Source organism: Balaenoptera acutorostrata, chromosome 1 (assembly GCF_949987535.1).
Source record: "Balaenoptera acutorostrata chromosome 1, mBalAcu1.1, whole genome shotgun sequence".
In the NCBI taxonomy this organism is placed as follows: domain Eukaryota; kingdom Metazoa; phylum Chordata; class Mammalia; order Artiodactyla; family Balaenopteridae; genus Balaenoptera; species Balaenoptera acutorostrata.
The window spans coordinates 96,895,600-96,921,569 of record NC_080064.1 but is presented as its reverse complement, the minus strand read 5'-3'; the positions used below and the strand labels follow the sequence as shown (position 1 = coordinate 96,921,569).

The following is a 25,970-nucleotide window of genomic DNA, read 5'->3' as shown; positions in this document are numbered from 1 at the left end:
GAATAAATACCAAGAAGTAGAATTTCTAGATTATATGTCTAACTTTATATGAAACTACCAAACTGTTTTCCAGAGTGGGCTTATCGTTTCGCTTTCTCACCAACAATGTATTCCAGGTGCTTTGAGTCTTCTCTAGAACTTGGTATTGTCAGAGTTTTTTTAGGCATTCTAAAAGGTACGTGGTGGTACCTTATTGCCATTTTAATTTGCATCACCAATAGCTAACGATGTTGAACATTGTGTATGTGCTTATTTGCCATCTGTGTATCTTCTTTGGTTAAGTGTCTGTTCAAGTCCTTTGCCCATTTTTTAGTTGGGTTGTTTCTTACAATTGAGTTCTGAGAATTCTTTATATATTCTGAATGCAAGTCCTTTGTTGGATATGTGATTTGCTAATATTTTCTCCAGTCTGTAGTTTGTCTTTTTGTTCTTTTAAGTGTCTTTTGCAGAGCAAAATTTTACATTTTTGTGAAGTCTAATTCATCTTTTTTAAAAAATGGATCATGATTTTGGCATCATGTCTGAGAACTATTTGCCTAACCCTAGGTCACATGTATTTTCTCCTATGTTCTATCCTAAATGTTTATAGTTTATGCTTTCCATTTAGATATTTTTGAGTTATTTTTTGTATAAGGTATGAAATTTAGGTCAAGGTTCTTTCTTCCTTCCTTCCTCCCTCCTTCTCCTCTCTCTCTTTCTTGGCATGTAGACGTCCAAATGTTCTAACAACATTTTTTGAAAAGACTATTCATTCTCCATTTAATTGCTTTTGCACTTTTGTAAAAAAATCAGTTGGCCATATTTGCGTGAGTCTATTTCTGGACTGTCTGTCTAATCTATGTATCTATGCCTTTGCCAATACCACACTGTGTTGGAAACTGTAGCTTTAAAGTAAATCTTAAAATAGGGTGATATAATTCCTCCAACTTTAGTCATCTTCTTCAAAATTGTTTTAGCTATTCTAGTTCCTTTGCCTTTCAAAATAAATTTTAAGATCAGGTTGTCCATATCTTCAAAAAATTCTGCTGGGATTTTGATTAGAATTGCATTAAATCTACAGATCAATTTAGGCAAAACTGACATCATTTCCATGTTGCATTTTCCAATCCATAAACGTGGCATGCCTCTCCATTAATTTAGGTCTTTGATTTCTTTCATCAGCATTTGAAGTTTTAAGCATACAGATCATGTACATGTTTTAGTAGATTTATTCCCGAGAATTTAATTGGGGGGGAGCCATTATAAATTATATAATTTAAAACTTAAGTTTCCTTTTGACAATTGTTAGTATGTAGAAATATGATTTTTTCTGTTGACCTTTTATCCTGTGACCTTTCTAAACTCACATTTTAGTTCCATGAGTTTTTTGTAGGTTCCTTGGGATTTTCTATGTAGACAATTACATTGTTTGCAAATAGGGAACGTTTTACTTCTTCCTTTATAACCTGTATGCCTTTTATTTATTTTCCTTGCCTTATTGCACTGGCTAGGACTTTCAGTATGATGTTGAATAGAAGTGGTGACAGTGGACATCATTGCATTGTTCCTGATCTTAGGGGAAAGTATTCAGCTTTTCACCATTTCGTATGATATTAGCTCTAGGTTTTTTATAGATGCCCTTTATCAGCTTATGGAAGTTCCTTTCTTTTTTTCTTTTTTAAAATTAATTTATTCATTTATTTTGGGCTGTGTTGGGTCATCGTTGCTGTGCGCGGGCTTTCTCTAGTTGCAGTGAGTGGGGGCTACTCTTCGTTGCGGTGCGCAGGCTTCTCATTGCGGTTGCTTCTCTTGTTGTGGAGCACGGGCTCTAGGCACACGGGATTCAGTAGTTGTGGCACGTGGGCTCAGTAGTTGTGGCTTGCGGGCTCTAGAGTGCAGGCTCAGTAGTTGTGGCGCACAGGCTTAGCTGCTCCATAGCATGTGGGATCTTCCTAGACCAGGAATTGAACCTGTGTCCCCTGCGTTGGCAGGCGGATTCTTAACCACTGTGCCACCAGGGAAGTCCGAAGTTCCTTTCTATTTCTAGTTTGCTGAGAGTTTTTAATCATGGATGGATGTTGAATTTTGTCAAATGCTTTTTCTGCATCAATTGATAATGATAATGTATTTTTTCTTCTTTGGACAATTATGACAAGTATGGTAGATTACACTGATATATTTTTTAGAATATTGAAAGGATATATAAATACATATATAAAAATATATATAATTTTAAAATAAAGCGTATGTATACACACACATACGTACATATATATACACACATATATACATACATATATACATACACTTTATTTTTAGAGCAGTTTTAGGTTCACAGTAAAATTGAGCAGAAAGTGCAGAGAATTCCCGCCTCCCTATCCCCTCCCTGCACGCAGCCTCTCCCATCATCAACATCCCGAATCAGTATGGTACATTTATTTGTAACAATCAATAAGTCAACACCGACACATCATTATCAACCAAAGTCCATAGTTTACATTAGTGTTTACTCTTTGTATTATATAGTCTATGGATTTTGACAAATGTATAATGACATGTATTCACTCTTATAGTATCATGCAGAATAATTTCACTACCCTATAGATATCCTGTGTTTTACCTGTTTATCCCTCCCTCCCCCTGCCACCCGCAACCAACCACTGATCTTCCTGCCTCCCTATTTTTGCTTTATCCAGAATATCATACAGTTGGAATCATTCATTATGTAGCCTTTTCAGATTGGCTTCTCTCACTTAGTAATATAAGTGAAATATATATAATAATACATAAGTTTCCTCTATGTCTTTTCATGACTTGATAGCTCATTTCTTTTTAGCGCTGAATAATAACAGTCCATTGTCACAGTTTGTGTATCCATTCACCTACAGAAGAATATCTTGATTGCTTCCAAGTTTTGGCAGCTATGAATCAAGCTACGATAAAAGTCCACGTGCAGGTTTTTGTGTGGATGTAAATTCAACTCCTTTGGGCAAATACAGTTCAACTGCCGTATTGTATGTTTGGTTTTATAAGAAACCGCCAAACTATCTTCCAAAGTGGTTGTACCATTTTGCAGCCCCATCAACAATGAATGAGAGCTCCTGTTGCTCCACATCGTTGTCAGCATTTGGTGTTGTCAGTGTTTTGGATTTTAGCCATTCTAACAGGTGTATAGTGGTATCCCATTGTTGTTTTAATTTGCAATTCCCTAATGACATGTTATGTTGAGCCTCTATTCATAAGCTTACTTGCCATCTGTATACCTTCTTTGGTGAAGTGTCTGTTCAGATCTTTTCCCCATTTTTAAATCAGGTTGTTCATTTTCTTATTGTTGACTTTTAAGTGTTCCTTGTATATTTTGGATAACAGTACTTTATCAGATATGTCTTTTGCAAATTATTTTCTCCCAGTGTTTGGTTTGTCTTCTCATTCTCTTGACAGTGTTTTTTGCATAGCTTTTTAAAAAAGTTTTAAACTTTTTTTAAAGTTTTAAATTTTAATGAAGTCTGACATCAATTTTTCCTTTCATGAGTCATGCCTTCGGTGTTGTATCTAAAATGACCTCACTAAACCCAAAGTCATCTAGATTTTCTCCTATGTTATCTTCTAAGTCTCATAGTTTTGCATTTTACATTTAGGTCTATAATCTCGAGTTAATTTTTGTGCAGAGTATAAAGTCTGTGTCTAGATTCATTTTTTTTGCACGTGGATGTCCAGTTCTTCCAGCACCATTTGTTGAACAGCCTATTTTTTCTCCACTGAATTGCCTTTGCTTCTTTGTCAAAGATCAAATGACTATATTTTTGTGGGTCTATTGACTGATTTTTGAATACTGAATCAGTCAGCCTTGAATTTTTGGTCATGATGTGTTATTCTTTACATATATATATTCTATAATATATATGTGTATATTATATATTGTTGAATTCAATTTTTAAATTCTGTTGAGAATTTTCTTTCTTTTTTTTTGGCCATGCCAGTGAGCGGCATGCAAGATCTTAGTTCCCTGACTAGGGATCGAACCTGGCTCCATGCAGCGGAAGCACTGAGTCCGAACCACTGGACTGTCAGGGAATTCCCCTGTTGAGGATTTTTTTCATCTATGTTCATGAGGGCTATTGGTTTGTAGTTTTCTTTTTTGGACTCTCTTTGGTTTTGTTATCAAGGTAATGGTATCCTCCTAAAATGAGTTGGAAAATGTTCCCTTCTCTTTTTGTTTTCTGGAGAGCTACTGCTTTTTAAAACGTTGAAGCTGTATTGTGGCCAAATCGACTGTACATTCAAGGTAACGTCACTCAGCATTTTTTTTAATCCATGAAATTTATTCCACAGCAGGTTTTTTTTTTTTTTTTGAAAATTATGCCTGTTAGGAGTAGAGGCACCCTACAAAAGTAGACTGACCACTTGCCAAATTTCTGTCCTGAATAGTTTTTTGTTTCTGTGTTTATTTTAGATAATCTTGGGAGACCCTAAAGACTTTTTGGACTTCTGGTAAAATGACTTCTACTATTTGGAATCCTAATTCTGTTGGATTTGGATTTATAAACAATTTGTAAAGGCCTAATACATTTCCAAAACACTTAATCTTTGTACATACTTCAGAAGAAAATAGTTTATTTTAAGGGAACAAATATATATATGTGTGTGTGTATATATGTATATGTAAAAATCAATGGCTGTTATTGTAATGGAAAATAAAAACTATGACAATTATTCTGTGAAACAGTGATTTAAATATTTCTATTTTTTTCTGGAACCAGTGACACAGAGAAAACATTCCTCCATAAACAAAGACATGGAAGTGTGTATTGCTGAGGGATATTGGTGATCAGCAAATACTTCTATTTGCCCTGAAAATCAGATGTATGAAGGGCCATAGTAGAAAATAAAATTGGAATGGCAGTTGGGGGTAAGGGCCTTAAGTGATAAGCCCTTAGACTTTATTGACTACTCACTCAGATTCTGAGCAGAAGAGGTGATAAAGAATAGAGGTTAAGGACCCAAGTGGAGTGAGACAGATCTGAGTTCCAAACCTAGTTCTGCCATTTAGTAGCTATGTTTCCTTTTCAAGAGACTTAATTTTCCTAAGCTTCAATTTTCTTATCTACAGAATGGGGTTAATGACAGTATCTACTACGAAGGGCTGTTATGAAGGTTAAATAAGGTAATATAAAGAAAGCCTGGTGCCTGCCACATAGCAAATATTCAAAAAATAATAGTTGCTATGTGATAGAACTGTGTTTCAGAACTATTAATCTGGCAGCAGTGTGTATAAGTGACGTAAGTACATGGCTTTCCTTCTTAAAACAGAACCAGAGCCTTCCAAGGTTTGCGCCAAGAATACTTCAGGAAGTTGAATCTCTAGGTGGAATGGCATGTCTCTGAAATTGAATTAACAAGATTTAGAGGCTACTCTGACTGAAGGTCAGGGAAGAGGGAATCATGACTGCATTACTGTTTCCTATATTCCAGTGTACCCGTATACTGTGCTATTTTTAAGCACTGAAAGTAAGGTATTTTTATTGGTGTAATACCATTATTTTAGACCTCGGTCGGCAGCTTTATTTACTCTTCTTAGGTCCTCTTCAAACCCTCCTTCCTTCTCCTGCTCTAACCTCCTCCTCATCACTAACTATAAACCATTACCATTTATCACTATAAACCCTCCCATCCCCTCCTTACCACCCAGTTCCGGTAACTCCCTACCTCTTCCAAACTTCCTCATCCTCCACTGCGCTCTCTCAGCAAAACTGCTGAGCGAGGACTAGACAGGAGGAGCCTTTGAAGTAGGAAATCTCCCCATAGGGGATGGAGAAGAGTCAGACCCAGCTAGGGCCATCTCTTTTGGGCTCACAGGAGAGAAATCATTTTCAATCAGAGGAAGTAGTCCTGAAAACCCTATGGGTTGCTAAACTGGGCAGGAAAGTCTAGAAGCTCTTCCTAACCAGCTACATCATAGATGATGTGTATGGATATGTGTGAGGTAGGAGAAGTGAAGTTGCAGAAAGCAGCAGAGCCAGTAGTGGCCAGAAGGATATTTTGTAATTTGTTTACAATTTTTGTTTTTAAATGTGTTAAATAATATTTAGTTACATTAATATTTTTAAAACTTTATAAATTCTAAACATGTAACAAAATCCAGTATTTTGGCTTTGCAGGAAATTAAAGCAGAAAGATTAAAAATATAATTTTGCTCTAGTATTGTAACTACTAAGAGAGGAATCAAAGATCGTTTTAAGTGTGAAAGACCATTGATGACAGGTATAAAGATAGGGAATGTCACATCAGGACTATCAGACATTGTCCTGTACTGTAAGATAGATATGATGTCATGATCTGGATCCCAAACTGTTTTCTTTCTTTCTTTTTTTTTTTTTTTTTTTAATTAGAGAGAGGGATTTTGTAGTTTTCCTTTGCTTTCCTTTGGTGTCAGCACCAAGTACCAAAATATTGGATTTTATTTCATTAAGTGTGCAGAATTCATAACATTTTTTAAAAATTAGTGAAACTGCTGCTAATTCACATGCCTCCAAGCAAAAACCCTCCTCTGTTGTCGCTTCCAATTTGCTTGTTGCAGAAAACCAGATGAATTAGTTAAAACTACTTTAGTGCAGACACCTGACTCAAACAGGCTTAAGCAGAAAAGGAAATTTGTTGCCTCCTGTAACTGAAACATCCAAGAGTTTTAGTCATGACTCGTTCCAGGGGCCCAAATGATAACATCAGAACTGGATTCTTTCTCTGCTTCTGTCTCTGTCTATCTCTCCTCTGCTTTCCTATGTTGGTTTCATTTTCCAGCTGGATTCTCCCCCTTGATAGCCCGACAACATGTCTGGTCTTAACATCGTAACAACCTAGCAACCCCATAAGAGTTGCAGGCAAAGTTCTGGGTAGGGCTCTCAATAGCCCAGGTTGGGCCACATTCCCATTTCAGAATCAGTCACGGTGTGGCCAAGGGACTGGCCAGATCCCTGTACTCATTCTTGGACCTTGTGGGTAGTTATCAGTCCTATCAAAACCACAAAACTGAAAGTTAGAGAGGACTAGTTTCCCCAAAGGAAAATCAGGGTGCTTCTGCCTAAATAAGAAAGAATAGATAGTGAACAAGCAAAAACAAAGATGATCATTACATCAGATAACAAACCTGTTAGAACTGCACCTAGAATCATGGCAAATTGGCTCTAAGAGAGGATCGAAGAATGTTTCCCATAAATAAAGTCCATGAACTCTGGTATGTAAACTTTGTGACATCTCTTTCAGTAGTTTCAAGTGATTTTTCAGAGCTGAGGGCATGGAGATGTTCTTCTGCAGAATCATCTTCTGTCAGCTCTTTAACTGTGGGCACCTCTTAGGGTTTTATTCTCTGAATAATTAAGTTGTCACATAAATGATCTCTGGAGAAGATGAGTTGTACCATAATCTGACAAGCTGTATTTCTCTCATTTGGGATTGTACCAGCAAATCATTAGGTTGTAAAGAGAACCTCACAGGATATCTAAGCCACCTGGAGTACAGACAGAACAACCCTTAAGTGCAGAATTTAAGAACTAAAGGAATCTGGGATTGTTTTCCAGAATGCAGCTAATTTTCAAAATGAGATGCCAATTAAATAAATATCAACTGAACACTGTTTCATTACTGATTGCTTCCACAGTATTTATTTCCCCATTTTTCCAACAGCAGTACCCAGATTTTGTATAAGGCAAGCCATTTATGGCCAAATGGTTTAAGTAAGATAAATCCCACCTCTGGTTTTAGAAGTAGGTTCTGATTGACTTATGGCACTATTTCTGGTCATAGTCATTCAAGGATGGGAATATGACCCAATTTAGGCCAGTTATACTCAATTCTTGAACATCTATTTGAATGAATAAAAATCTCTCTCTTAATTGGATGTAAATCCACGTGCACATAGCTTCAGGAACTATTGGCAGCCATCCTGCACCAGGAAGGGAGAGTTTGCTGAGGATGAAGCCAGTCTCAGGAAAAACTAGGAGAGAAAAACCAGGTCCTGGTCACATTATTTGAGTTGCTGGGTCAAGCCATGCTTGAAGCCATGTTACTTGTGGACTTTTTTGGTAATGTGCACCAATAAATTCCCTTCACTTTTTAAAGTCAGTTTGAGTAGAATTCTCTGTTTGTTACCTGTTATCCTAACACGAACCCCAACTGAATACAATTCTGATGCTAACCACCTGGAGTTAGTGTAAGACTACACAGGTTTAAGGGCACGGGCCTCAGCAAGACTGCCCTTACTTCAGATGCCATCCACACTTTGAGAGTCCCCAGGTCACCCACACTTCTGACCAACTGGCAGAAATTCAGGGGTTCCCATTATCCCATCAGGTTCAATAATTCACAAGAATAAATCACAGAACTGAATGACTCAGGAAAGCACTGCACTTAACAATTACAGTTTTATTTAAAGGATACAACCAGGGCCAGCCAAATGAAGGGACACATAGGATGAGGTCTGGGAGGGTTTTCAACATGGAGCTCCCATATCTTCTCCCTGGGGAGCCAGGACATGTCACCTTCCCAGCACACCCGTGTTCACCAACCAGGGACTCCTCTGAGCCTCAGCATCAAGACATTTTATTGGGATTTCACTGGGAAGGCAAGATTGATTGGATCATTGGTCACATGATTGAACTCAGTCTCCAGCTATGTTAGAGATGTTTCCTCAAGCTCTCCCTCCCTGCTGTCCCCTCTGCCTCTGCATTAATTCAATCTCTCACCCGCTCTCACCTGAACTCTTAGTATAGCTTCTTAGTTGCCATTCTTATTCCATGCCACTTTCCCACAGGTTTGGCCTCCTTACTCTGGCAGCTTCTCTGCCTTGATTAAGCCCCAGGGGATGGGCTTAGTCTGGAACAATAGGGGTGGGATTTCTTTGACCCTATTTAATCTGCCAAGTTCGAAGACATTCTTGAAGGTCCTCATTATCTGAAACAGAGAATATAATTAAGGGGAAATTTAGGTTGTTTCTCCTCACTATTCCCTCTCCCTCTTGCAAAATCTGCCTTTTTAAGGTTCATGTCATCTATCCATTCATCTTTTCTCCCTTCTGAATGCAATGATCTTCCAAACTCTTGGCCACTTTTCTCACTCTCTGAAGATCTGCAAGCACCTGGCTCATGGCCTTCCTGTCCCCTCAACTTCTGCCACTCTCCTGGGCAATTATAAAGTCCATGTGGCCTCTTAGCTTCCTGTTCTCATTATCTCCAATCCAATGAATTTCTTCTCAACTCTGCATCATCCATGATCCTCTTCTGTTTTCATGCTACCATGTCTCCTTGGCTCTCGTATCAACTCTTATGGCTTTAGACACAGTTTGTGTGCTCATGACTCCTAGCTATTCTTCCAGCTCAGACCTCTCTTCTGAAATTCATACCTCCATATTCAGCTGCCTTTTCAGCATATCCCTTTATATGTCTCATACTCGGGCATCTCAAACTCAACTTCTCAAAACTTAGCTATTGCTCCTTTGAACTTCCTAGGACAAATCTACTGCATTTCAGCAAATCATACCATCAGCCATTCAGTTGTGCAATCTATCTTCCTCACCCCCTTTTATCCTATCAAGTCCTGTTCATTTTACCTCCAAGATATATCTTGAATCTATTTACTTTTCACTATCCCCACTGCTGCCAACCCAGGCCAATGCATCATCCCTTTTTGCCTGGACGATTGCACTAGTGTCCATCAGGTCTCTCTCTATTTGTTCTTGTACTCATTCAATCCATTCTTTACATAGCAAGCTTCATGGGTTTTTTTTTTTTTTTTTTTTTAGTGCAAATTTTACCTTTATTCTCCTTAAAATCTTTTAGAGGCTTCATAGGATGATGTTCAAGATCTTTTGCACGTTCGACAAGGGCCTTGGGTGATCTGGTTCCCACAGTCTTTCTAGCTTGCCTCCTGCCGCTCTTCCCTTTATTCACTGGGTCAGTCACACAGCCCTTCTCTCTTTTCTGAAGATGCCAAGCCCCCTCATGCCTCAGAGTATTTATACACACAGTCCCTTCTACTTTGAACGTTTTCCATGCCCTACTCCAATCTTCATCTACCCCTTATTGTGTGACAGAAGCTGTGGCCGGAATAAAACACAACTCTCTGCCCTTAAGAGCTCATAGTTTAATAAGAGACCTACATGTAAGCAAAAAAAGAAAAAAATTCCACCACAGTATAATAAATGCAATAAAAGTATGGCCAAAGGAAGAAATATTTATCTATCTCTGAGAGTCAGGAAAGGACATTTAAGTAGAAGAACCAGTATGTCCCAAGGACACAGGCAAGGACATGAGGAGATATAAGCAGTTTGGTGCTGCTGGTAAAGGTGAAGAGGTTGCAGGAGATGACTTGGATGCTGTGTTGAGGGGCTTGAATTTTATCCAGTATGCAAAGAGGGTGTCCCCTACAAAGGATTCTACGTAGGAGAGACATGAATACATATCAACTACAGTGCTATCAAAATGGTAAGTAATGGTAGAGAAAGACGTCAAAAGAAGGTGAAGGCAGAAAGTCAAGTAGGAGAATACTATAATAGTCCTAGCAAGTGGTGATGGCAACTGAATTAAGGCGAAGGTAGTGATAATGGAGAAGAAGATGGACTGAAGATATTTCTAAGGGGTAGAATTGATAGGACTTGGTAACTGAACAAAACATGAATCCTTGCCCTTATGGAGCTTGCATTCTAGTGTGGAAGGCAGATAATACATCCAATAAACAAATGCAAAGCAACTGACAAAGGATTAATCTCCAAAATTTACAAGCAGCTCATGCAGCTCAATATCAAAAAAACAAACAACCCAATCCAAAAATGGGCAGAAGACCTAAATAGACATTTCTCCAAAGAAGGTATACAGATTGCCAACACACACATGAAAGAATGCTCAACATCATTAATCATTAGAGAAATGCAAATCAAAACTACAATGAGATATCATCTCACACCAGTCAGAATGGCCATCATCAAAAAATCTACAAACAATAAATGCTGGAGAGGGTGTGGAGAAAAGGGAACCCTCTTGCACTGTTGGTGGGAATGTAAATTGATAGAGCCACTATGGAGAACAGTATGGAGGTTCCTTAAAAAACTAAAAATAGAACTACCATACGACCCAGCAATCTCACTACTGGGCATATACCCTGAGAAAACCATAATTCAAAACGAGTCATGTACCACAATGTTCATTGCAGCTCTATTTACAATAGCCAGGACATGGAAGCAACCTAAGTGTCCATCGACAGATGAATGGATAAAGAAGATGTGGCACACATATACAATGGAATATTACTCAGCCATAAAAAGAAACAAAATTGAGTTATTTGTAGTGATGTGGATGGACCTAGAATCTGTCATACAGAGTGAAGAAAGTCAGAAAGAGAAAAGCAAATACTGTATGCTAACACATATATATGGAATCTAAAAAAAAAAAGGTCATGAAGAACCTAGGGGCAGGATGGGAATAAAGACGCAGACCTACTAGAGAATGAACTTGAGGACACGGGGAAGGGGAAGGGTAAGCTGGGACAAAGTGAGAGAGTGGCATGGACATATATACACTACCAAACGTAAAATAGATAGCTAGTGGGAAGCAGCCACATAGCACAGGGAGACCAGCTTGGTGCTTTGTGACCACCTAGAGGGGTGGGATAGGGCGGGTGGGAGGGAGACACAAGAGGGAGGGGATATGGGGATATATGTATATGTATAGCTGATTCACTTTGTTATAAAGCAGAAACACACCATTGTAAAGCAATTATACTCCAATAAAGATGTTAAAAAATTAAAAAAATAATTTAAAAAACCCAAATGCATACATGATATAATCCCTGTAATGTTACAAGCTATGAAAGAAAATAGAGCAGAGTAAAATCCCAGCAAATGAAGGAGTTATTTTAGATGAAGTAGTCCCTGTGAGGGGGTGACATTTGAACAGAGAAATGAGCCATGTGAATATCTGGAGAAAGAGTATTTTAGGCAGAGTGAACAGCGAGTGCAAATGTCCAGAGATGGGAATGTGCTTGTCATATGTTTGAGGAATAACAATGAGATTAGTGTGACTGAAGCACAAAAAATAGGAAGGGGAGAATGGGAGAAGATAATGTCAGAATATAGCAAGAGACCTCGTAGATCATGGAAAAAACCTTTGGTTTTATTTTAAGTGTGATGTGAATCGTTGGAGGGTTTTTGTTTTGTTTTTTTTTAAACATCTTTATTGAAGTATAATTGCCTTACAATAGTGTGTTAGCTTCTGCTTTATAACAAAGTGAATCAGTTATACATATACAATATGTTCCCATTTCTCTTCCCTCTTGCATCTCCCTCCCTCCCACCCTCCCCATCGTTGGAGGGTTTTTGAATAAGGGAGTACCATATCCTAACTTATACTGTAAAAGGATCACTCCCAAAAGACAATAGCGGGGGAAGTGTGGAAGCTGGGTAGCCAGTTACAAGGAAGGGATCTATGTGAGAGATGATGGCGGTTTGGACTAGAGTAGTAATGATCAAGTTAGTGAGAACTGATCAGACTTGGGATATATTTTGAAGGCAGAGCTGATGCAATGTGCTGATGGATTGAATGAGGGTAGTAGAAAAAGAGAGGAGTCAACAATGACCCCAATATTCTGTCCTGAGCAACAGGTTGAATCACAGAGCCATTTACTGAGATGGAGAAGACTGAAGGGAATTAGGTTTGATAAACAGGGACTCAAGAGTTTGATTTTAGACATGTTTAGTTTGGAATACTGTTAGACTTCCAAGTAGAGTAGTTATTGGAGATACGAGTCTGGAGTTCAGGGGAGAGGTTAAATCTATAGATATACATTTTTGGATTTATTGGCTTATAGGTGACATTTAAGATGATGGAATTGGTTAAGATTTTCTAAGATGAGTGTAAGCTAAAACTGAGTAGAAGTCCAAGGATGGAACACTAGAATACCCTAATACTTAAGGGTTGAGAAGAGAAAGAAGATCCAACAAAGAGACTGAGAAGTGTCCAGTGAAGTGAGAAGAAAATCAGTAGAGGGTAGAAGCCAGGTAAAGATAGTCTTTCAAGAAAGAGGAAATGATCAACTGCTTAAATGCTGCTGTTAGGTCAAATAAGTTGAGAATTGGATTTGGCAACACGAAGGTTATTGGTGACCTTGATAAGTCTAGGTGAGAGATGATGGTGGTTTGGACTAGAGTAGTAGTGATCAAGAGGGTAGAAGCCAGGTAAAGGTAATCTTAGAAGAGTAGCGGGGATAAAAGACTCATAAAAGTTTTTAAGTATCATAAAAGGTTAAGATGCAGTAGAAAGAAAGTGAGAAGATTCTTTATATAAAGGGGAGCAGAAAAGTAGTGTAGTAGCTGAAGAGACATATGCCATCAAGGGAGGGTTTCTTCAAGAAGGGAGGGAGGACTGGTGATGCAGGAGAGAGAGGAGAATAAGTGTAGAAGCAAAGTCCTTGAGTAGGTGAGTTCTCTGGATATTTGAATATTTAGGCCTGGAGCTCAAGAGAGAGGTAGAGGCTAGAGATACAAATTTTGGAGTGATTAAATTATATATGAAAGGGACAAATGTGAGAGTGGATGAAATTAGGAAGAATGAAAAGCAGAAGCCAAGGAATAATCCCAAGGTATCAAAAATTAGAGGGAATAAGGGGAGAAGATCCAGTAAGGAATTCTGAGAAAGAATGTCCCCTATTTTCCAGTTATTTTTATGACCACAGCACATGGCATATTGTTTCACTTCTCATCCCTGTTAAAGCCTTTCCTTCCCTGGATTCACACCCATCTCTCATAGTACTTTACAAAAATCTTCATTAGCACTTATTTCATTGCATTTACGTTATATCTGCTTCTTCCACCAACCTGAAGGCTCCCTCTGCCAAAAACTTTATTCATCTTCTTATCTACAACTCTTAACATAATGCATAGTAGGTGCTAAATGAATGAGACATGGAGCAGGGGGAAGTTAATCCACAAATAGACTGTGTGATATATAAGCATCAGGAGGTGTGAATATGCCTTTTATGCCTTTCTGAAAAAAATATACATGTTGGAAGGAATTCATCAGTGAAGCTATCTGGAGTTTTCTTTGTAGAAAGGTTTTAAATGATTAATTCAATTCCTTTAAAATATAAAATATAGAATTTCCTGTTTGTTATTGTTTCAGTTTTGATAAGCTTTATTTTTCAATAAAATTTTCCACTTCATCTGAATTGCCAAATTTATTGGTATAAAGTTGTATCCTCTTATATTTTTAATGTCTATAGGACTTGTGGTGATGCCCCCCTTTTTATTGCTGATATTAGTAATGTGTTCTCTTAAACTTTTCCTTGATTAGTCTTGCTAGGAGTTGATTAATTTTTTGTCTTTTTGGAGATTAATAAATTTTGCCCTTGTTGATTTTCTCTCATTTTTTTTGTTTTTGTTTTTTTAATTTTTATTTATTTTTGGGTGTGTTGGGTCTTCGTTTCTGTGCGAGGGTTTTCTCTAGTTGCGGTGAGCGGGGGCCACTCTTCATCGCGGTGTGCGGGCCTCTCACTGTCGCGGCCTCTCTTGCTGCGGAGCACAGCCTCCAGACACGCAGGCTCAGCAGTTGTGGCTCATGGGCCTAGTTGCTCCGTGGCATGTGGGATCTTCCCAGACCAGGGCATGAACCCATGTCCCCTGCATTGGCAGGCAGATTCTCAACCACTGTGCCACGAGGGAAGCCCCCTCTCTTGTTTTTTTTGCTTTCTATTTTATCAATTTCTGATTTCATCTTTATTTTCTTTTTTTAAAATTAATTTATTAATTTATTTATTTTTGGCTGTGTTGGATTTTCGTTGCTGCACGCAGGCTTTCTCTAGTTGCGGTGAGTGGGGGCTACTCTTCGTTGCGGTGCGTGGGCTTCTCATTGCAGTGGCTTCTCTTGTCGTGGAACACGGGCTCTAGGTGCACGGGCTTCAGTAGTTGTGGCTCACGGGCTCTAGAGCGCAGGCTCAGCAGTTGTGGCACACAGGCTTAGTTGCTCTGCAGCATGTGGCATCTTCCCAGACCAGGGCTCGAACCTGTGTCCCCTGCACTGGCAGGCAGATTCTTAACCGCTGCACCACCAGGGAAGTCCCTTTATTTTCTTTTTAAACTGTCTTTGCATAAATTTCCTTTCTCTCAATTTCCCTCTGAGCTCTGAATCCTAACAGTAGTTCTCAAGCCAAAGTGTCCCAGTAGAGGAGTCCCAAGTCTGGAAGGAATGAGCCTGCATTATTACTCCACCATGTTCAGTGGTTAGCTAGGAGTAGGTTGTGGGAAATGTGGCCTCAGTTGTGAACACACTGGTGGATCCAGATCAGTATCTGGGTTCATCAGTTAACTATGCTATGCACAGCAGGAAATCCAGTGGCACATTTTCAGAAACACCACAGTCCACTCCTTTGCCCCACTGATCTATACACTTCTTCTTGTTGGTTTGGGGAGAAGCTCTTCCATGGTTTCCATGGGCCTCTTCCTGAAGAGAAACTTGGAAGAGGAAGGTTAATGGAATGAACTATAGAAATTGGTCTGGAGGCCACAGTTGATACTCATTCTCTCCCTTTTCCACTATCCACTCTAAATTCCCCTCACCCTCAGTTATCATCTTAGCAGGTCTTGGTGGCTTATGTGGTGGTATAATCCAAACCTTTATTCCTGAGGGGACTGAGCTCCTAGTAACCACACCCTTCTTAGTCCAGAGTTGCTGCATGTGTTCACAGTTACAGTGGGGCAAGGGAGTATCAGGAGATGCCCAAGTGGATCACATGGATTCTGTAAAAAGCCGTGATACCTTCTCCTACTGATCAGGGTCACTTATCCTTGTCATGATGGTGACTTCTCTTTTCACCTACTGGTCCCTGGAATAATGAGTCCAAAGTGCCCCAGCAGCAGTCACAGCTTATAGTTCAATGGGACCTTTGCTGTGTCCCTTAACAGGAGTACAATCCCTTTGGGGACCAGTACCTCCAGCCCTATATATCCCAGATTTGTGGGTATGGGAAGCACAAAATCCTCTAGTGGGTCATTGGTAGTAAAGGTAAATGGAGCTATTCCTGCATCCACTCCTTGGTTAGTGGACCCATGTATTTTTCCTATTGGGTTCATAAAGGCCTGGGATTTAATGTGTATAACATATCCTGAATGATGGCATCTTGTTTTTTCAGAGTTGCCTCTGAATGGCATTTCACTTGAGCCTTTAGAAAGCCATTCCAGCTCTTTATCAGGTCAGCTTTTTCTGGCTGGTGTGGTACAAGGTCATGGGTCCACTCTCGCACTTCTTTTACCATGAAGCAGTTGCCCTGGTTGGATGCTACGTTATGCAGGATTCTATGCCTGTGGATCAGACATTCCACAAACCCCAGTTCAGTAATGTTGGCTGAGGATCTGTTGGTGGAAAGGAAAACCCATATCCAGAATAGCTATCTATCACTGTGAGAATGAAGCACTGGCCCCCCCAGAATGGAAGGGACTCAAAGTAGTCAACTTGTCACCAAGTAGCCAACTGTCTCCTTGAGTAATAGTTCCATATTGGGGGCTCAGCATTGGTCTCTATTGCTGACATGTTGAACATTTAGGCATTAGTAGCGAGATCAGCCTTAAAAAGTTGGAGTCCATACTTTCTGGGCCCACGTATAGCTTCTATCTCTACCACTGAGGCCACACCATTTATGTGCCTGTATTAGTTTCTTAGGGCTGCGTTAACAAAGTACCACAAATTTGGTGATTTAAACAACAGAAATTTATTGTCTCACAATTCTGGAAGTTAGAAGTCTGAGACCAAGGTGTCAGTAGGCTTGGTTCCTTCTGAGGGCTGTGAGGGAAAATCTGTTCCATGCTTCTCCCCTAGCTTCTGGTGGTTTGCCGGCAATCTTTGGTGTTCCTTGGCTTCTCCTGAATCACCCTAATCTCTTTTTTTATCTTCACATGGCATTCCCTCTGCACATTTCTGTCTTCATATGGCCTTCTGTTTATAAGGATACCAGTCACATTGAATTAGGGGCCCATCCTACTCCAGTATGATGTCATTTTAACTAATTACAACAGCAAGAACCCTATTTCCAAATGTCACATTTTGAGGTATTGGGGATTAGAACTTTAACGTATGAATTTGGGGGGGATACAATATAACCCACAACAGTGCCCATCAGACTGGTTCCAAGGTAGCCAATGATTAAGGCTGGTAATGACAATTGCATGAGTTATTTTCTCTACTTCATTGTTTAGTACCTCTTCCCTAGTGGGTGCAAAATATGATACAAAAATCTTCACACTTCATGCCCACTCATGTATATTCACCCACATGACTCTACCCTAGACCTCCTTGTCTTTGGTCTTCCAGTCTTTATTCTTCCCGGCCTCTTACCAGCAGGCCAGGCCATTGACACATGCCCAAGAATCTATATATATTCTTACTTCAGTCTGCTTCTCCTTATACACAAACCAGATGACCAGGGACAATGCTTGTAACTCTACCCGTTAGGAAGATTTTTCCTCTCCACTATTTTTCAAAGCTTCTCAAGTATGTGACTATAATGCAGCCACTATCTAACTTTGGCTTACACCCACATACTAAGCTGACTCACCCATAAACCAAACTCAGGCTTTACCCCTCCTCCTTTAGCTGGTCACGGTATTGGTGCAGTTGTGGTGGGTGACATGGGGGTCTGGACTACCTGGTCATGCAGCTTACAAGTACCTCAGTTGTGCTTGAGCTCCAACTCAGATGCCCCATTTCCATCTTACAATAAATGCTGCTGGGTCCATCTGAACACCAAAAGAACCCAGGCCATAACAGGCAGTTTTGGACACATGGCTACTTGGAGTCCCACAGTTAAGTGTTCGGTTTCTACCAAGGCCCAGTATCACATTAGTAGCTGTTTCTTAAAACATATATAATTCTCTGCTGCAGATGGCATGGCCTTGCTCAAGTTCCAGGGACTGCATTGTGATTTTTCCACTGAGGCTTACCATAAGTTCTGTCTTAAGTCAGTTTGGGTTGTTAATAACGAAATACCATAGACTTGGTGGCTTAAACAACAGACACTCATTTTTTCACAGTTCTAGAGGCTGGAAGTCTGAGATCAGGGTGCCAGCATGTTCAGGCTCTGGTGCAATCCCTTTTGCTGATTTGGAGACAGCCACCTTCTCATTCTCACTCTGTCCTCACGGGGTGGGGGGAAAGTGCTCTCTGGTATCTCTTCTTCACCATCACATTGGGGGTTAGGGCTTCAACATAAGAATTGGGCGGGGGGGACAAATTCAGTCCATAACATTCCACCCCGGCCCCCTAAAATTCATGTCATTCGTAAATGCAAAACACATTCATTCCATCCCAACAGCCCCCAAAGTCTTAACTCATTCCAGTATCAACTCTAAAGTCTCATCTAAATATCATCTAAATCAGATATAGTGAGACTCAAGGTATGATCCATCCTGAGGCAAAATTCCTCTCCAGCTGTGAATCTGTAAAATCAGACAAGTTATGTGCTTCCAAAATACAATGGTGGGAGAGGCACAGGATAAACATTCCCATTCTAAAAGGGAGAAACAGGAAAGAAGGAAGGGGGGAGGTGTCCTAAGCAAGTTCAAAATTTAGCAAGAAAATTCCATTAGATCTTAAGGTTTGAGAATAATCCTCTGGCTCAATGCTCAGCCATCCAGGTCCAGTGGGGTGGCAGCATCACCCCCAAGGCTTGCTGGGTAGTCCCACTTCCAAGGCTTCAGGCAGAAGCCGCCTGCCTGTCAAAACTGAGGCAGTGGCCCTGGTGATCATCTATCACTCTGTCCTGTCCAATTCAATAAATCTAACAGCTGTCCTTCATTTTGCCCCATCTCTGTCCCCTTCAGTTCAAACTGGCAGTGCTTCTGCTCATGTAATCCTGTAAACTCCTTATCAAGTGATAATCTCATCACACCATTGGTATTCGAACATGCTTTCTCATTTTTTGCAATATGGATAGGCTGAGAATCTTCTAAATCATCAAGTTCTGGTTCCCCTTTGCTTAACAATTCTTTCTTTAATTCATCTCTCTCCTTTCACATTTTACTGCTAGCAATCAGGTGGAACCAAGCCCCTCCTTCAATACTTTGCTTAGAAATCTCCTCAGCTAAATATCCAATTTTATCACTCAAATTCTACCTTCCACAAAACACTAGGACACAGTTCAGCCAAGTTCTTTACCATTTTATAACGGGGATCGCCTTTCCTCCAGTTTCCAATAATATATTCCTAATTTCCATTTTAGATTTCACTAGATTTGCCTGTAATGTCCACATTTCTAGCATGTAACTTAAAATTATTCCAGCCTCTACCCATTACCCGGTTCCAAAGCTGCTTCTACATTTTTAGTTATTTGTTACAGCTGCACCCCACTGATAGTATCTCTATTAGTCAGGGTTCTCCAGAGAAACAGAACCAATAGGAGTTAGATATAGATATAGATGTAGATTTATTACAGGGAATTGGCTCACATGATTAGAGAGTCTGAGAAGTCCCAAGATCTGCAGTCAGCAAGCTGATGACTTAGGAGAGCCAATGTTTAGTTCCAGTCTGAGTTCAAAACCCTGAGAACCAGGACACCGATGGTATAAGTTCCAGTCTAAAAGTTGGCAGGCTCAAGATCCAGGAAGAGCTGATGTTTCGGTCCAAGTCTGAAGGCTAGAAAAGACCAACCTCCTAGCTATGCAGGCAGGCAGGAGGAATTCCCTTTTACTCAGCTTTTTTGTTCTATTCAGGTCTTCAGTTGATTGAATGAGGCCCACCCACATTAGGGAGGGCAATCTGCTTTACTCATTCTACCAGTCCAACGTTAATCTCATCCAGAAACACCCCCCACCCCAACACACCCAGATAATGTTTGACCAAATTATTTAGGTACTCCATGTCCCAGTCAAGTTGACATAAAATTAACTATCACAAGCTCCAAAATGCATCTTTTCCCACTCTTGTCACCTCTAATACAAAAGAGTCTACTGGAATATAGGGCCAAGTGGCAGAGATGCTTGTACAGGAGCCTGGACCTTCTGAAGAGCCCTTCTCCTGTTCTGGGCCACAAAGCTGGAAATCTTCAATACCACCTGGTATATGGGCTGGAGCAGTATTCCCAGGTATGGAATGTGTTGCTCCAGAACATAAAGAGAACTACCAAGCCCTGTGAATACTTCTTTGTGGTAGGGGATGCAAGATGCAACAATTTGTTTTTTACTTGGAAGGATATACTGGCACACCTCTAACCAGTGGACCCTTAAAAATTCACCAAAGTGGCAAGTCCTTGAATCTTTGTAGCATTTTTCTACTCTCTGGAGCATTGGTCTTACCAATACCTCCAGCATACTAGCCACCTCTTGCTTGTGCTTGTCTGACCAGCATAATATTAGTTATGTAATGGGTCAACTACTGAAGCCTGCAGTAGTCTACAGTCATTCTCCAGGATCCATCTAGTTTCTGCAGGGGCCAGACTGGCTAATTAAGTGGAGATGTGATAGGGACCATCCTCCCTCCACCCACATTCTTTAGGTCTTTAATGGTGGCACTAATTTCCATTATGCCCCTGGTATGTGATATTTGTTTTTTTAATTCACTATGTTGGCCAGGGGTGGGTGTTTCCACTTGGCCTTCCCCACTATGATAGCTCTTACTTCACACAGGTCAAGGATTTAATGTAGGTATCACTCCAACCGCCAAATATATCAATTCCCATTACACACACAAGAACTGGAGAAATGACCATCAGGTGGGTGCATAGACACAATGGACCCACTGTAAGCTGGACTTTAGCCAGGACCCCATTTACTACAAGGCCCCCACAAGCCCCCACTCTAACAGGGGCCACGACAATGCTTTGGGTCTCAGGGTACTGATGTCAACTCAGACCCTGAGTAAATTTTCTGGTTATCCCTCTTCCCCAGTGTGTACAGTCACCAAAGTAAATGGCCACAGGTCTCTTTGGGGAAGGACTGGGGAATCATTACATGTATACTTGCTGCAGTGCTGCAGGATCTGCCACCTCTTAAGTCAATGGGTTTCGGATCTGAAAAGTGGCTCAAATCCAGACACTGAACAAGGGATAATGATTTTGGTGGGGTTGGGGGGAACCATCCTCAGGCTCTTGCTTCTCCATTTTGGCCTTTTTTTGGTTGTAGATGTTAACTTTGCCCCTAGAGATGCCAAGTTCTATATCCATCTCCACAATTCGCTGTGGGTCAGGCTCCCTTGGATGCCACTCTTGTCAGATGTTGCTGGTCTTTGTCATAATTGTAGCCTCCTGGTTTCTGGTGACTAAGTGCCACCATCTGGTCTCTCTTACTTGGGGGAAGGGGAATATCATTCCCATAGTTATTAATGAGCCCCAGCTCTGTGACTGTTTCTACTGTCAGCCCAGGCAGCAGAGAACTGCTTGGTGATTCTCTTGCCCCTCACCAGATTTCTGATGGCCTCAGTGAATGGTGTGTTTTCTGGGTCTTCCTGTTGAACATAATCTTCTGATGGGTCTTCTGGCTTCACACACCTATTCCTGCATGCCCACTTTCCTGTCTTTTCATTCATTCTTGTACCATATGCCAGGGCAACTGAGGCATTTCTACTTTACTCAGCATCGGCCATCACTTTCTCTAGGTTTCTAAAAGCCTCCCGGCAGTGAGTTTGTTTCATCCCCAAGAGTTCTTGCCAGGATGTTAAATCCTGTGCCTCAAGAAAGTGCTCCCAATTCAATGAATTCCTGATTGTCTAGTCTTATATTCCAGCCGCTTTGATCAAGCAACCTCAAAATTCAATTGCAGGGTACTCCCCTGGTTTCTGTCTATATATGCGAGCTAATTCTTACAGCTCTTTGTATTTAATCTCTTTCCTCCGTTATCAGGCCCAGTATGTTCTCAGCTGGTTGTTTTTTTTTTTTAATATAAATTTATTTATTTATTTTTGGCTACGTTGGGTCTTTGCTGCTGCGTGCAGGCTTTCTCTAGTTGCGGCGAGCGGGGGCTACTCTTCCTTGCAGTGCACGGGTTTCTCATTGCGGTGGCTTCTGTTGTTGTGGAGCACGGGCTCTAGGCGCACTGGCCTCAGTAGTTGTGGCACACAGGCTCAGTAGTTGTGGCTCGCAGGCTCTAGAGTGCAGGCTCAGTAGTTGTGGCGCACGGGCTTAGTTGCTCCGCGGCATGTGGGATCTTCCCGGACCAGGGCTCAAACCCATGTCCCCTGCACTGGCAGGCGGATTCTTAACCACTGCACCACCAGGGAAGTCCCTCAGCTGGGTTTTGTTAGGATTTAACTCTAGTTACTGGCCTGGCAGCCAGGAGAGGAAGTAGGGGCAACTTCTACGTTGCCTTGTGGGACAGTGGCTCTGCAGTGTCTTTCAGCATGCAGAGAATAATATGAAGAGGTGAACCACCTCTGCAAACTTTGAAAGTTCATGTGGGTTTGCAGAACTAACATCCTTACAGATGTCCATCCAGAAGTTCTATCCCTTGTTTCAGGGTTTCAGGTTTTTGCAACCAGGGCCCTGACCTGCTTTGGTTGCACATTTAAATGTCTCTGGAACTCTTGTAGCCTCTATCACGACCTGAGTCTGTGGCTTAACTGTGTCAGCTCTTCCACTATAGGACATAGAAGCCTCTTTGTAAGCTACTAAAGAGGTTTTCTGTCTCTCACACTTAGCCATTAACCCAGGGAGAACCCTTGCTTTCTCCTTATTCCTTTTCAGAGTGTCAATACAACTTAGCAGTAACCAGCCAACTCCACTGTCCTTGTAGGCATGTTCCCACTCATATATTTCACATACCTGAAATTCTATCTGCAAGGGCTTTCTCCTCCCCTGGGATGTTTTCCCAGGTCACTACTGATTAAATCTTTAGCAACTGGGTCACCACTTTGTGCTAGGAACTACCCATGCCCCTATACTACTCAGGATAGCATCGTCTTTGCTTACGAGGTAGTGAGTGTGCCAGTCCTGAAACCTCGACTTATTATGTTTTCTTGGACCTCTCCTGGCACCACTTGTGCTAGTTTGGGCCCTCTGAGAGGCAGTTGCCAAGGTGGGATTTGACATGTGTATTAGTCAGGGCTGCCATAACAAAATACCACAGACTGGGTGGCTTAAACAATAGAAATTTATTTCTCACAGTTCTGGAGCCTAGAGGTCCAAGATCAAGATGTCAACAGGTTTGGTTTCTTCTGAGGCCTCTGTCCTTGGCTTGCAGATGGCCACCTTCTCACAGTGTCCTCACACGGCCCTTCCTCTGCAAACATGCCCCTGGTGTCTCGTTATGTGTCCAAATTTCTCTTCTTATAAGCAATCAGCCGAACTGGATTAGGGTTCACCCTACCTAACACCTTCATTTTAACTTAATCACATCTTTAAAGGACTCATCTCCAAATACAGGCATATTCTGAGGTATTGTGGGTTCAGGGCTTCAACATATGGATTTTGGGAAGGACACAATTCATAACAACATGCAAGATATTTTTTAGGGGAACTATCTGTGAAAGATAAAAGGGAAGGGAGCAAGGGAAGGTGGGAGAGTCTGCAAACTGTGACTCAGGCCTGACACCTATGAAGGAGAGGGAAAAGAAAGGATTGAGAGTAGGCAGGGTCTCAGACCGCAGCACAGTTTGAAGAAAGTTCAAGCTAGGCTGATGGGTTCTCCAGCCAAAACTGCCCATCAGAGACCCAAACATTACAGCAATGAAGCACATTAGCCATGTGCAGTCATTTATAAGTTAGACAGTTACAGGAACATAAAGAATTCAGTTTGGGGATCAGTTCTTACTGGTTTCTCCAGTAGGGTCTCCAGTCCACCCTGACATTCTGCTACACTTTATTTTGCTCCAGGAGCCATGTGCCTAGCTCTCCAAGATATTTATATACCTTTCTCAGTTTCTGAATCTAGCTCATTCTCTCATGCTTTACTCCATTCCTTTCCTTTCTGTCTTCTGTGGCTCATTTTTTCAGAGGGACACCTAGTTCAACTTTTAATGAAGCATTTATTGAATGGAATTGATTATAGGCAAGAAACTATACTAGGTGCTGGACTTTTTTTTAATTTTTAATTTTTTTTTCTGCGCTGGGTTTTTGTTGCTGCGCGCAGGCTTTCTCTAGTTGTGGCAAGCGGGGGCTACTCTTCGTTGCAGTTCGTGGGCTTCTCATTGCAGTGGCTTCTCTTGTTGTGGAGCACGGGCTCCAGGTGCGCAGCCTTCAGTAGTTGCAGCACGCGGGCTCAGTAGTTGCAGCGCGAGGGCTCTAGGGCACGCAGGCTTCAGTAGTTGTGGCACGTGGGCTCACTAGTTATGGCTTGCGGGCTCTAGAGCTCAGGCTCGGTAGTTGTGGCGCACGGGCTTAGTTGCTCTGTGGCATCTTCTGGGATCTTCCCGGACCAGGGATCGAACCCATGTCCCCTGCATTGGCAGGTGGATTCTTAACCACTGCGCCACCAGGGAAGTCCGTAGGTGCTGGATTTTTATGCCATAATGGTCCACTTTCTTGGGAGAAACCAAGATTTCCCTTCTTATCCACAATCAGAGCTACCTGCGGCTCCCTTTCACTTATGATATATAGGGCACAAACACATTTACCCAGAGGAGTCTACATTCAAATAATCTTGTGAGACATTCACCACCATATCTGATATGAGTAAGGGCTGCAGAGCACCTTGCATCCCTGGGTGTTCAGGAAATACTATTATGCTCAAGTACCTATATAGGTACATAGGTAATATTTATGTAGGTATATAGGTAGTTACTATATATTAATTTCAAGAGAACTTCAAAAGAGAGAGAATACTGAAATTAACTAAAATTTTTTAATAGAAAGGCCACATTAAGCTGACCAGAAACCTAAAGGATACCATTCTTTTCTCAGAAATCTAAAAGGTCCCTGAGGATTGCCACTTGGAATTTCTCCTCAGTTTTATTAGTGCCAAACTTCTTATTGGTTAGGGACCACAAAACAAAATTCCTGTTGAATTCACGAGGGAAAGAAAGAAATGATGGGAAAAACAGATGTCAATACCCAAAAGGCTTATTTCTACTTTTCCCCTACCACTGAATTGCCTTGGTCATTTACAAACCTAATCTAAGGCCAAGTTATGAACTTAACTTGAGAGGGACAGGCCTGGAGAGGTTAAGGCCTTGACCAGTGGTATATCATTAACCGGAATCAGAACCCTGGCGTTTCCCTTTCAGTCATACACTGCCCACTAAATGACTTCCTAACTGGCTATCTTTCTTGAACACATAATTCATTTACAGTCTTTCTATGAAGCTGTGAAGTTGCTCTTCTACGCTTAGGGAAGGGAAGCATGAAGCACAAAAAAGACGGCACCGTCAGCTAATTCATGAATAACAGAAAAAGCAGTGAACAATTTGAATCCCACATCCAGAGCTCTGGGTCACCAGGTCAAAAGCCTGTACTGGGGGCAGCGGGCAGGAATGGAAGGAAATGCTAGTAAAATTACCTTGACCGTGCGGAAACTTGAAGACTTTCCTACCGACTAGAACTCACCAACTTTTCTCAACAAACGAGCCACGGGAGGGGTGTGCTGAAGCGACTGGACTCGCCCCCGGCGCCCGCTCAGACGCACCGGAGCGCACCTCATCACCTCCCAAGTCGAGTCCTGGAGGCCGTCACACAGCACCTGGAGGAAGTCCGCGCCGAAGCCGGAAAAGCGGGGAGTCCCGCCAAAGGCCGGGCAGGTGGAGAGCGAGGAGAGACTGGGACCAACGCGCTCTGGCGGGGATTGCGGGAGTCGGCGAGGGACCTATCAAACCAGGGTTCAGACAGACCGACTCTCCATACAAGTTCCCCAGTTGCCAATCTTGGGATGGCTTCACAACGTCTCTAAAACGTGAACTCTCACCACACACCTTCCGTTCCAAGCGCCCCTAGCAACCACCAGCGATTAAAACCGGAAAAACGACCTTTGTCCCGCCCCCTCTGGAACTACCGAGGCTGGGCGGGGGAAGCGCGTTGGCCCAGTCACCTCGGCGGGAACTCCG

The 25,970-nt window shown here is 41.5% G+C and overlaps 1 long non-coding RNA gene across 2 annotated transcripts; it reads right to left on the bottom strand.

Annotated features, from left to right (window-relative positions):
- Positions 1-8,420: 8,420 nt before the first annotated feature.
- Positions 8,421-25,866, bottom strand: LOC103010831 (uncharacterized). 2 transcript variants are annotated; one of them, XR_449930.2, is made up of 3 exons: positions 25,430-25,866; positions 8,728-8,925; positions 8,421-8,588 (listed from the first exon to the last, which is right to left on the bottom strand). It is a non-coding gene; the product is annotated as an uncharacterized LOC103010831 (long non-coding RNA). The 2 variants fall into 2 exon arrangements; XR_449929.2 differs by having other exon boundaries at positions 25,477-25,866.
- Positions 25,867-25,970: the final 104 nt, after the last annotated feature.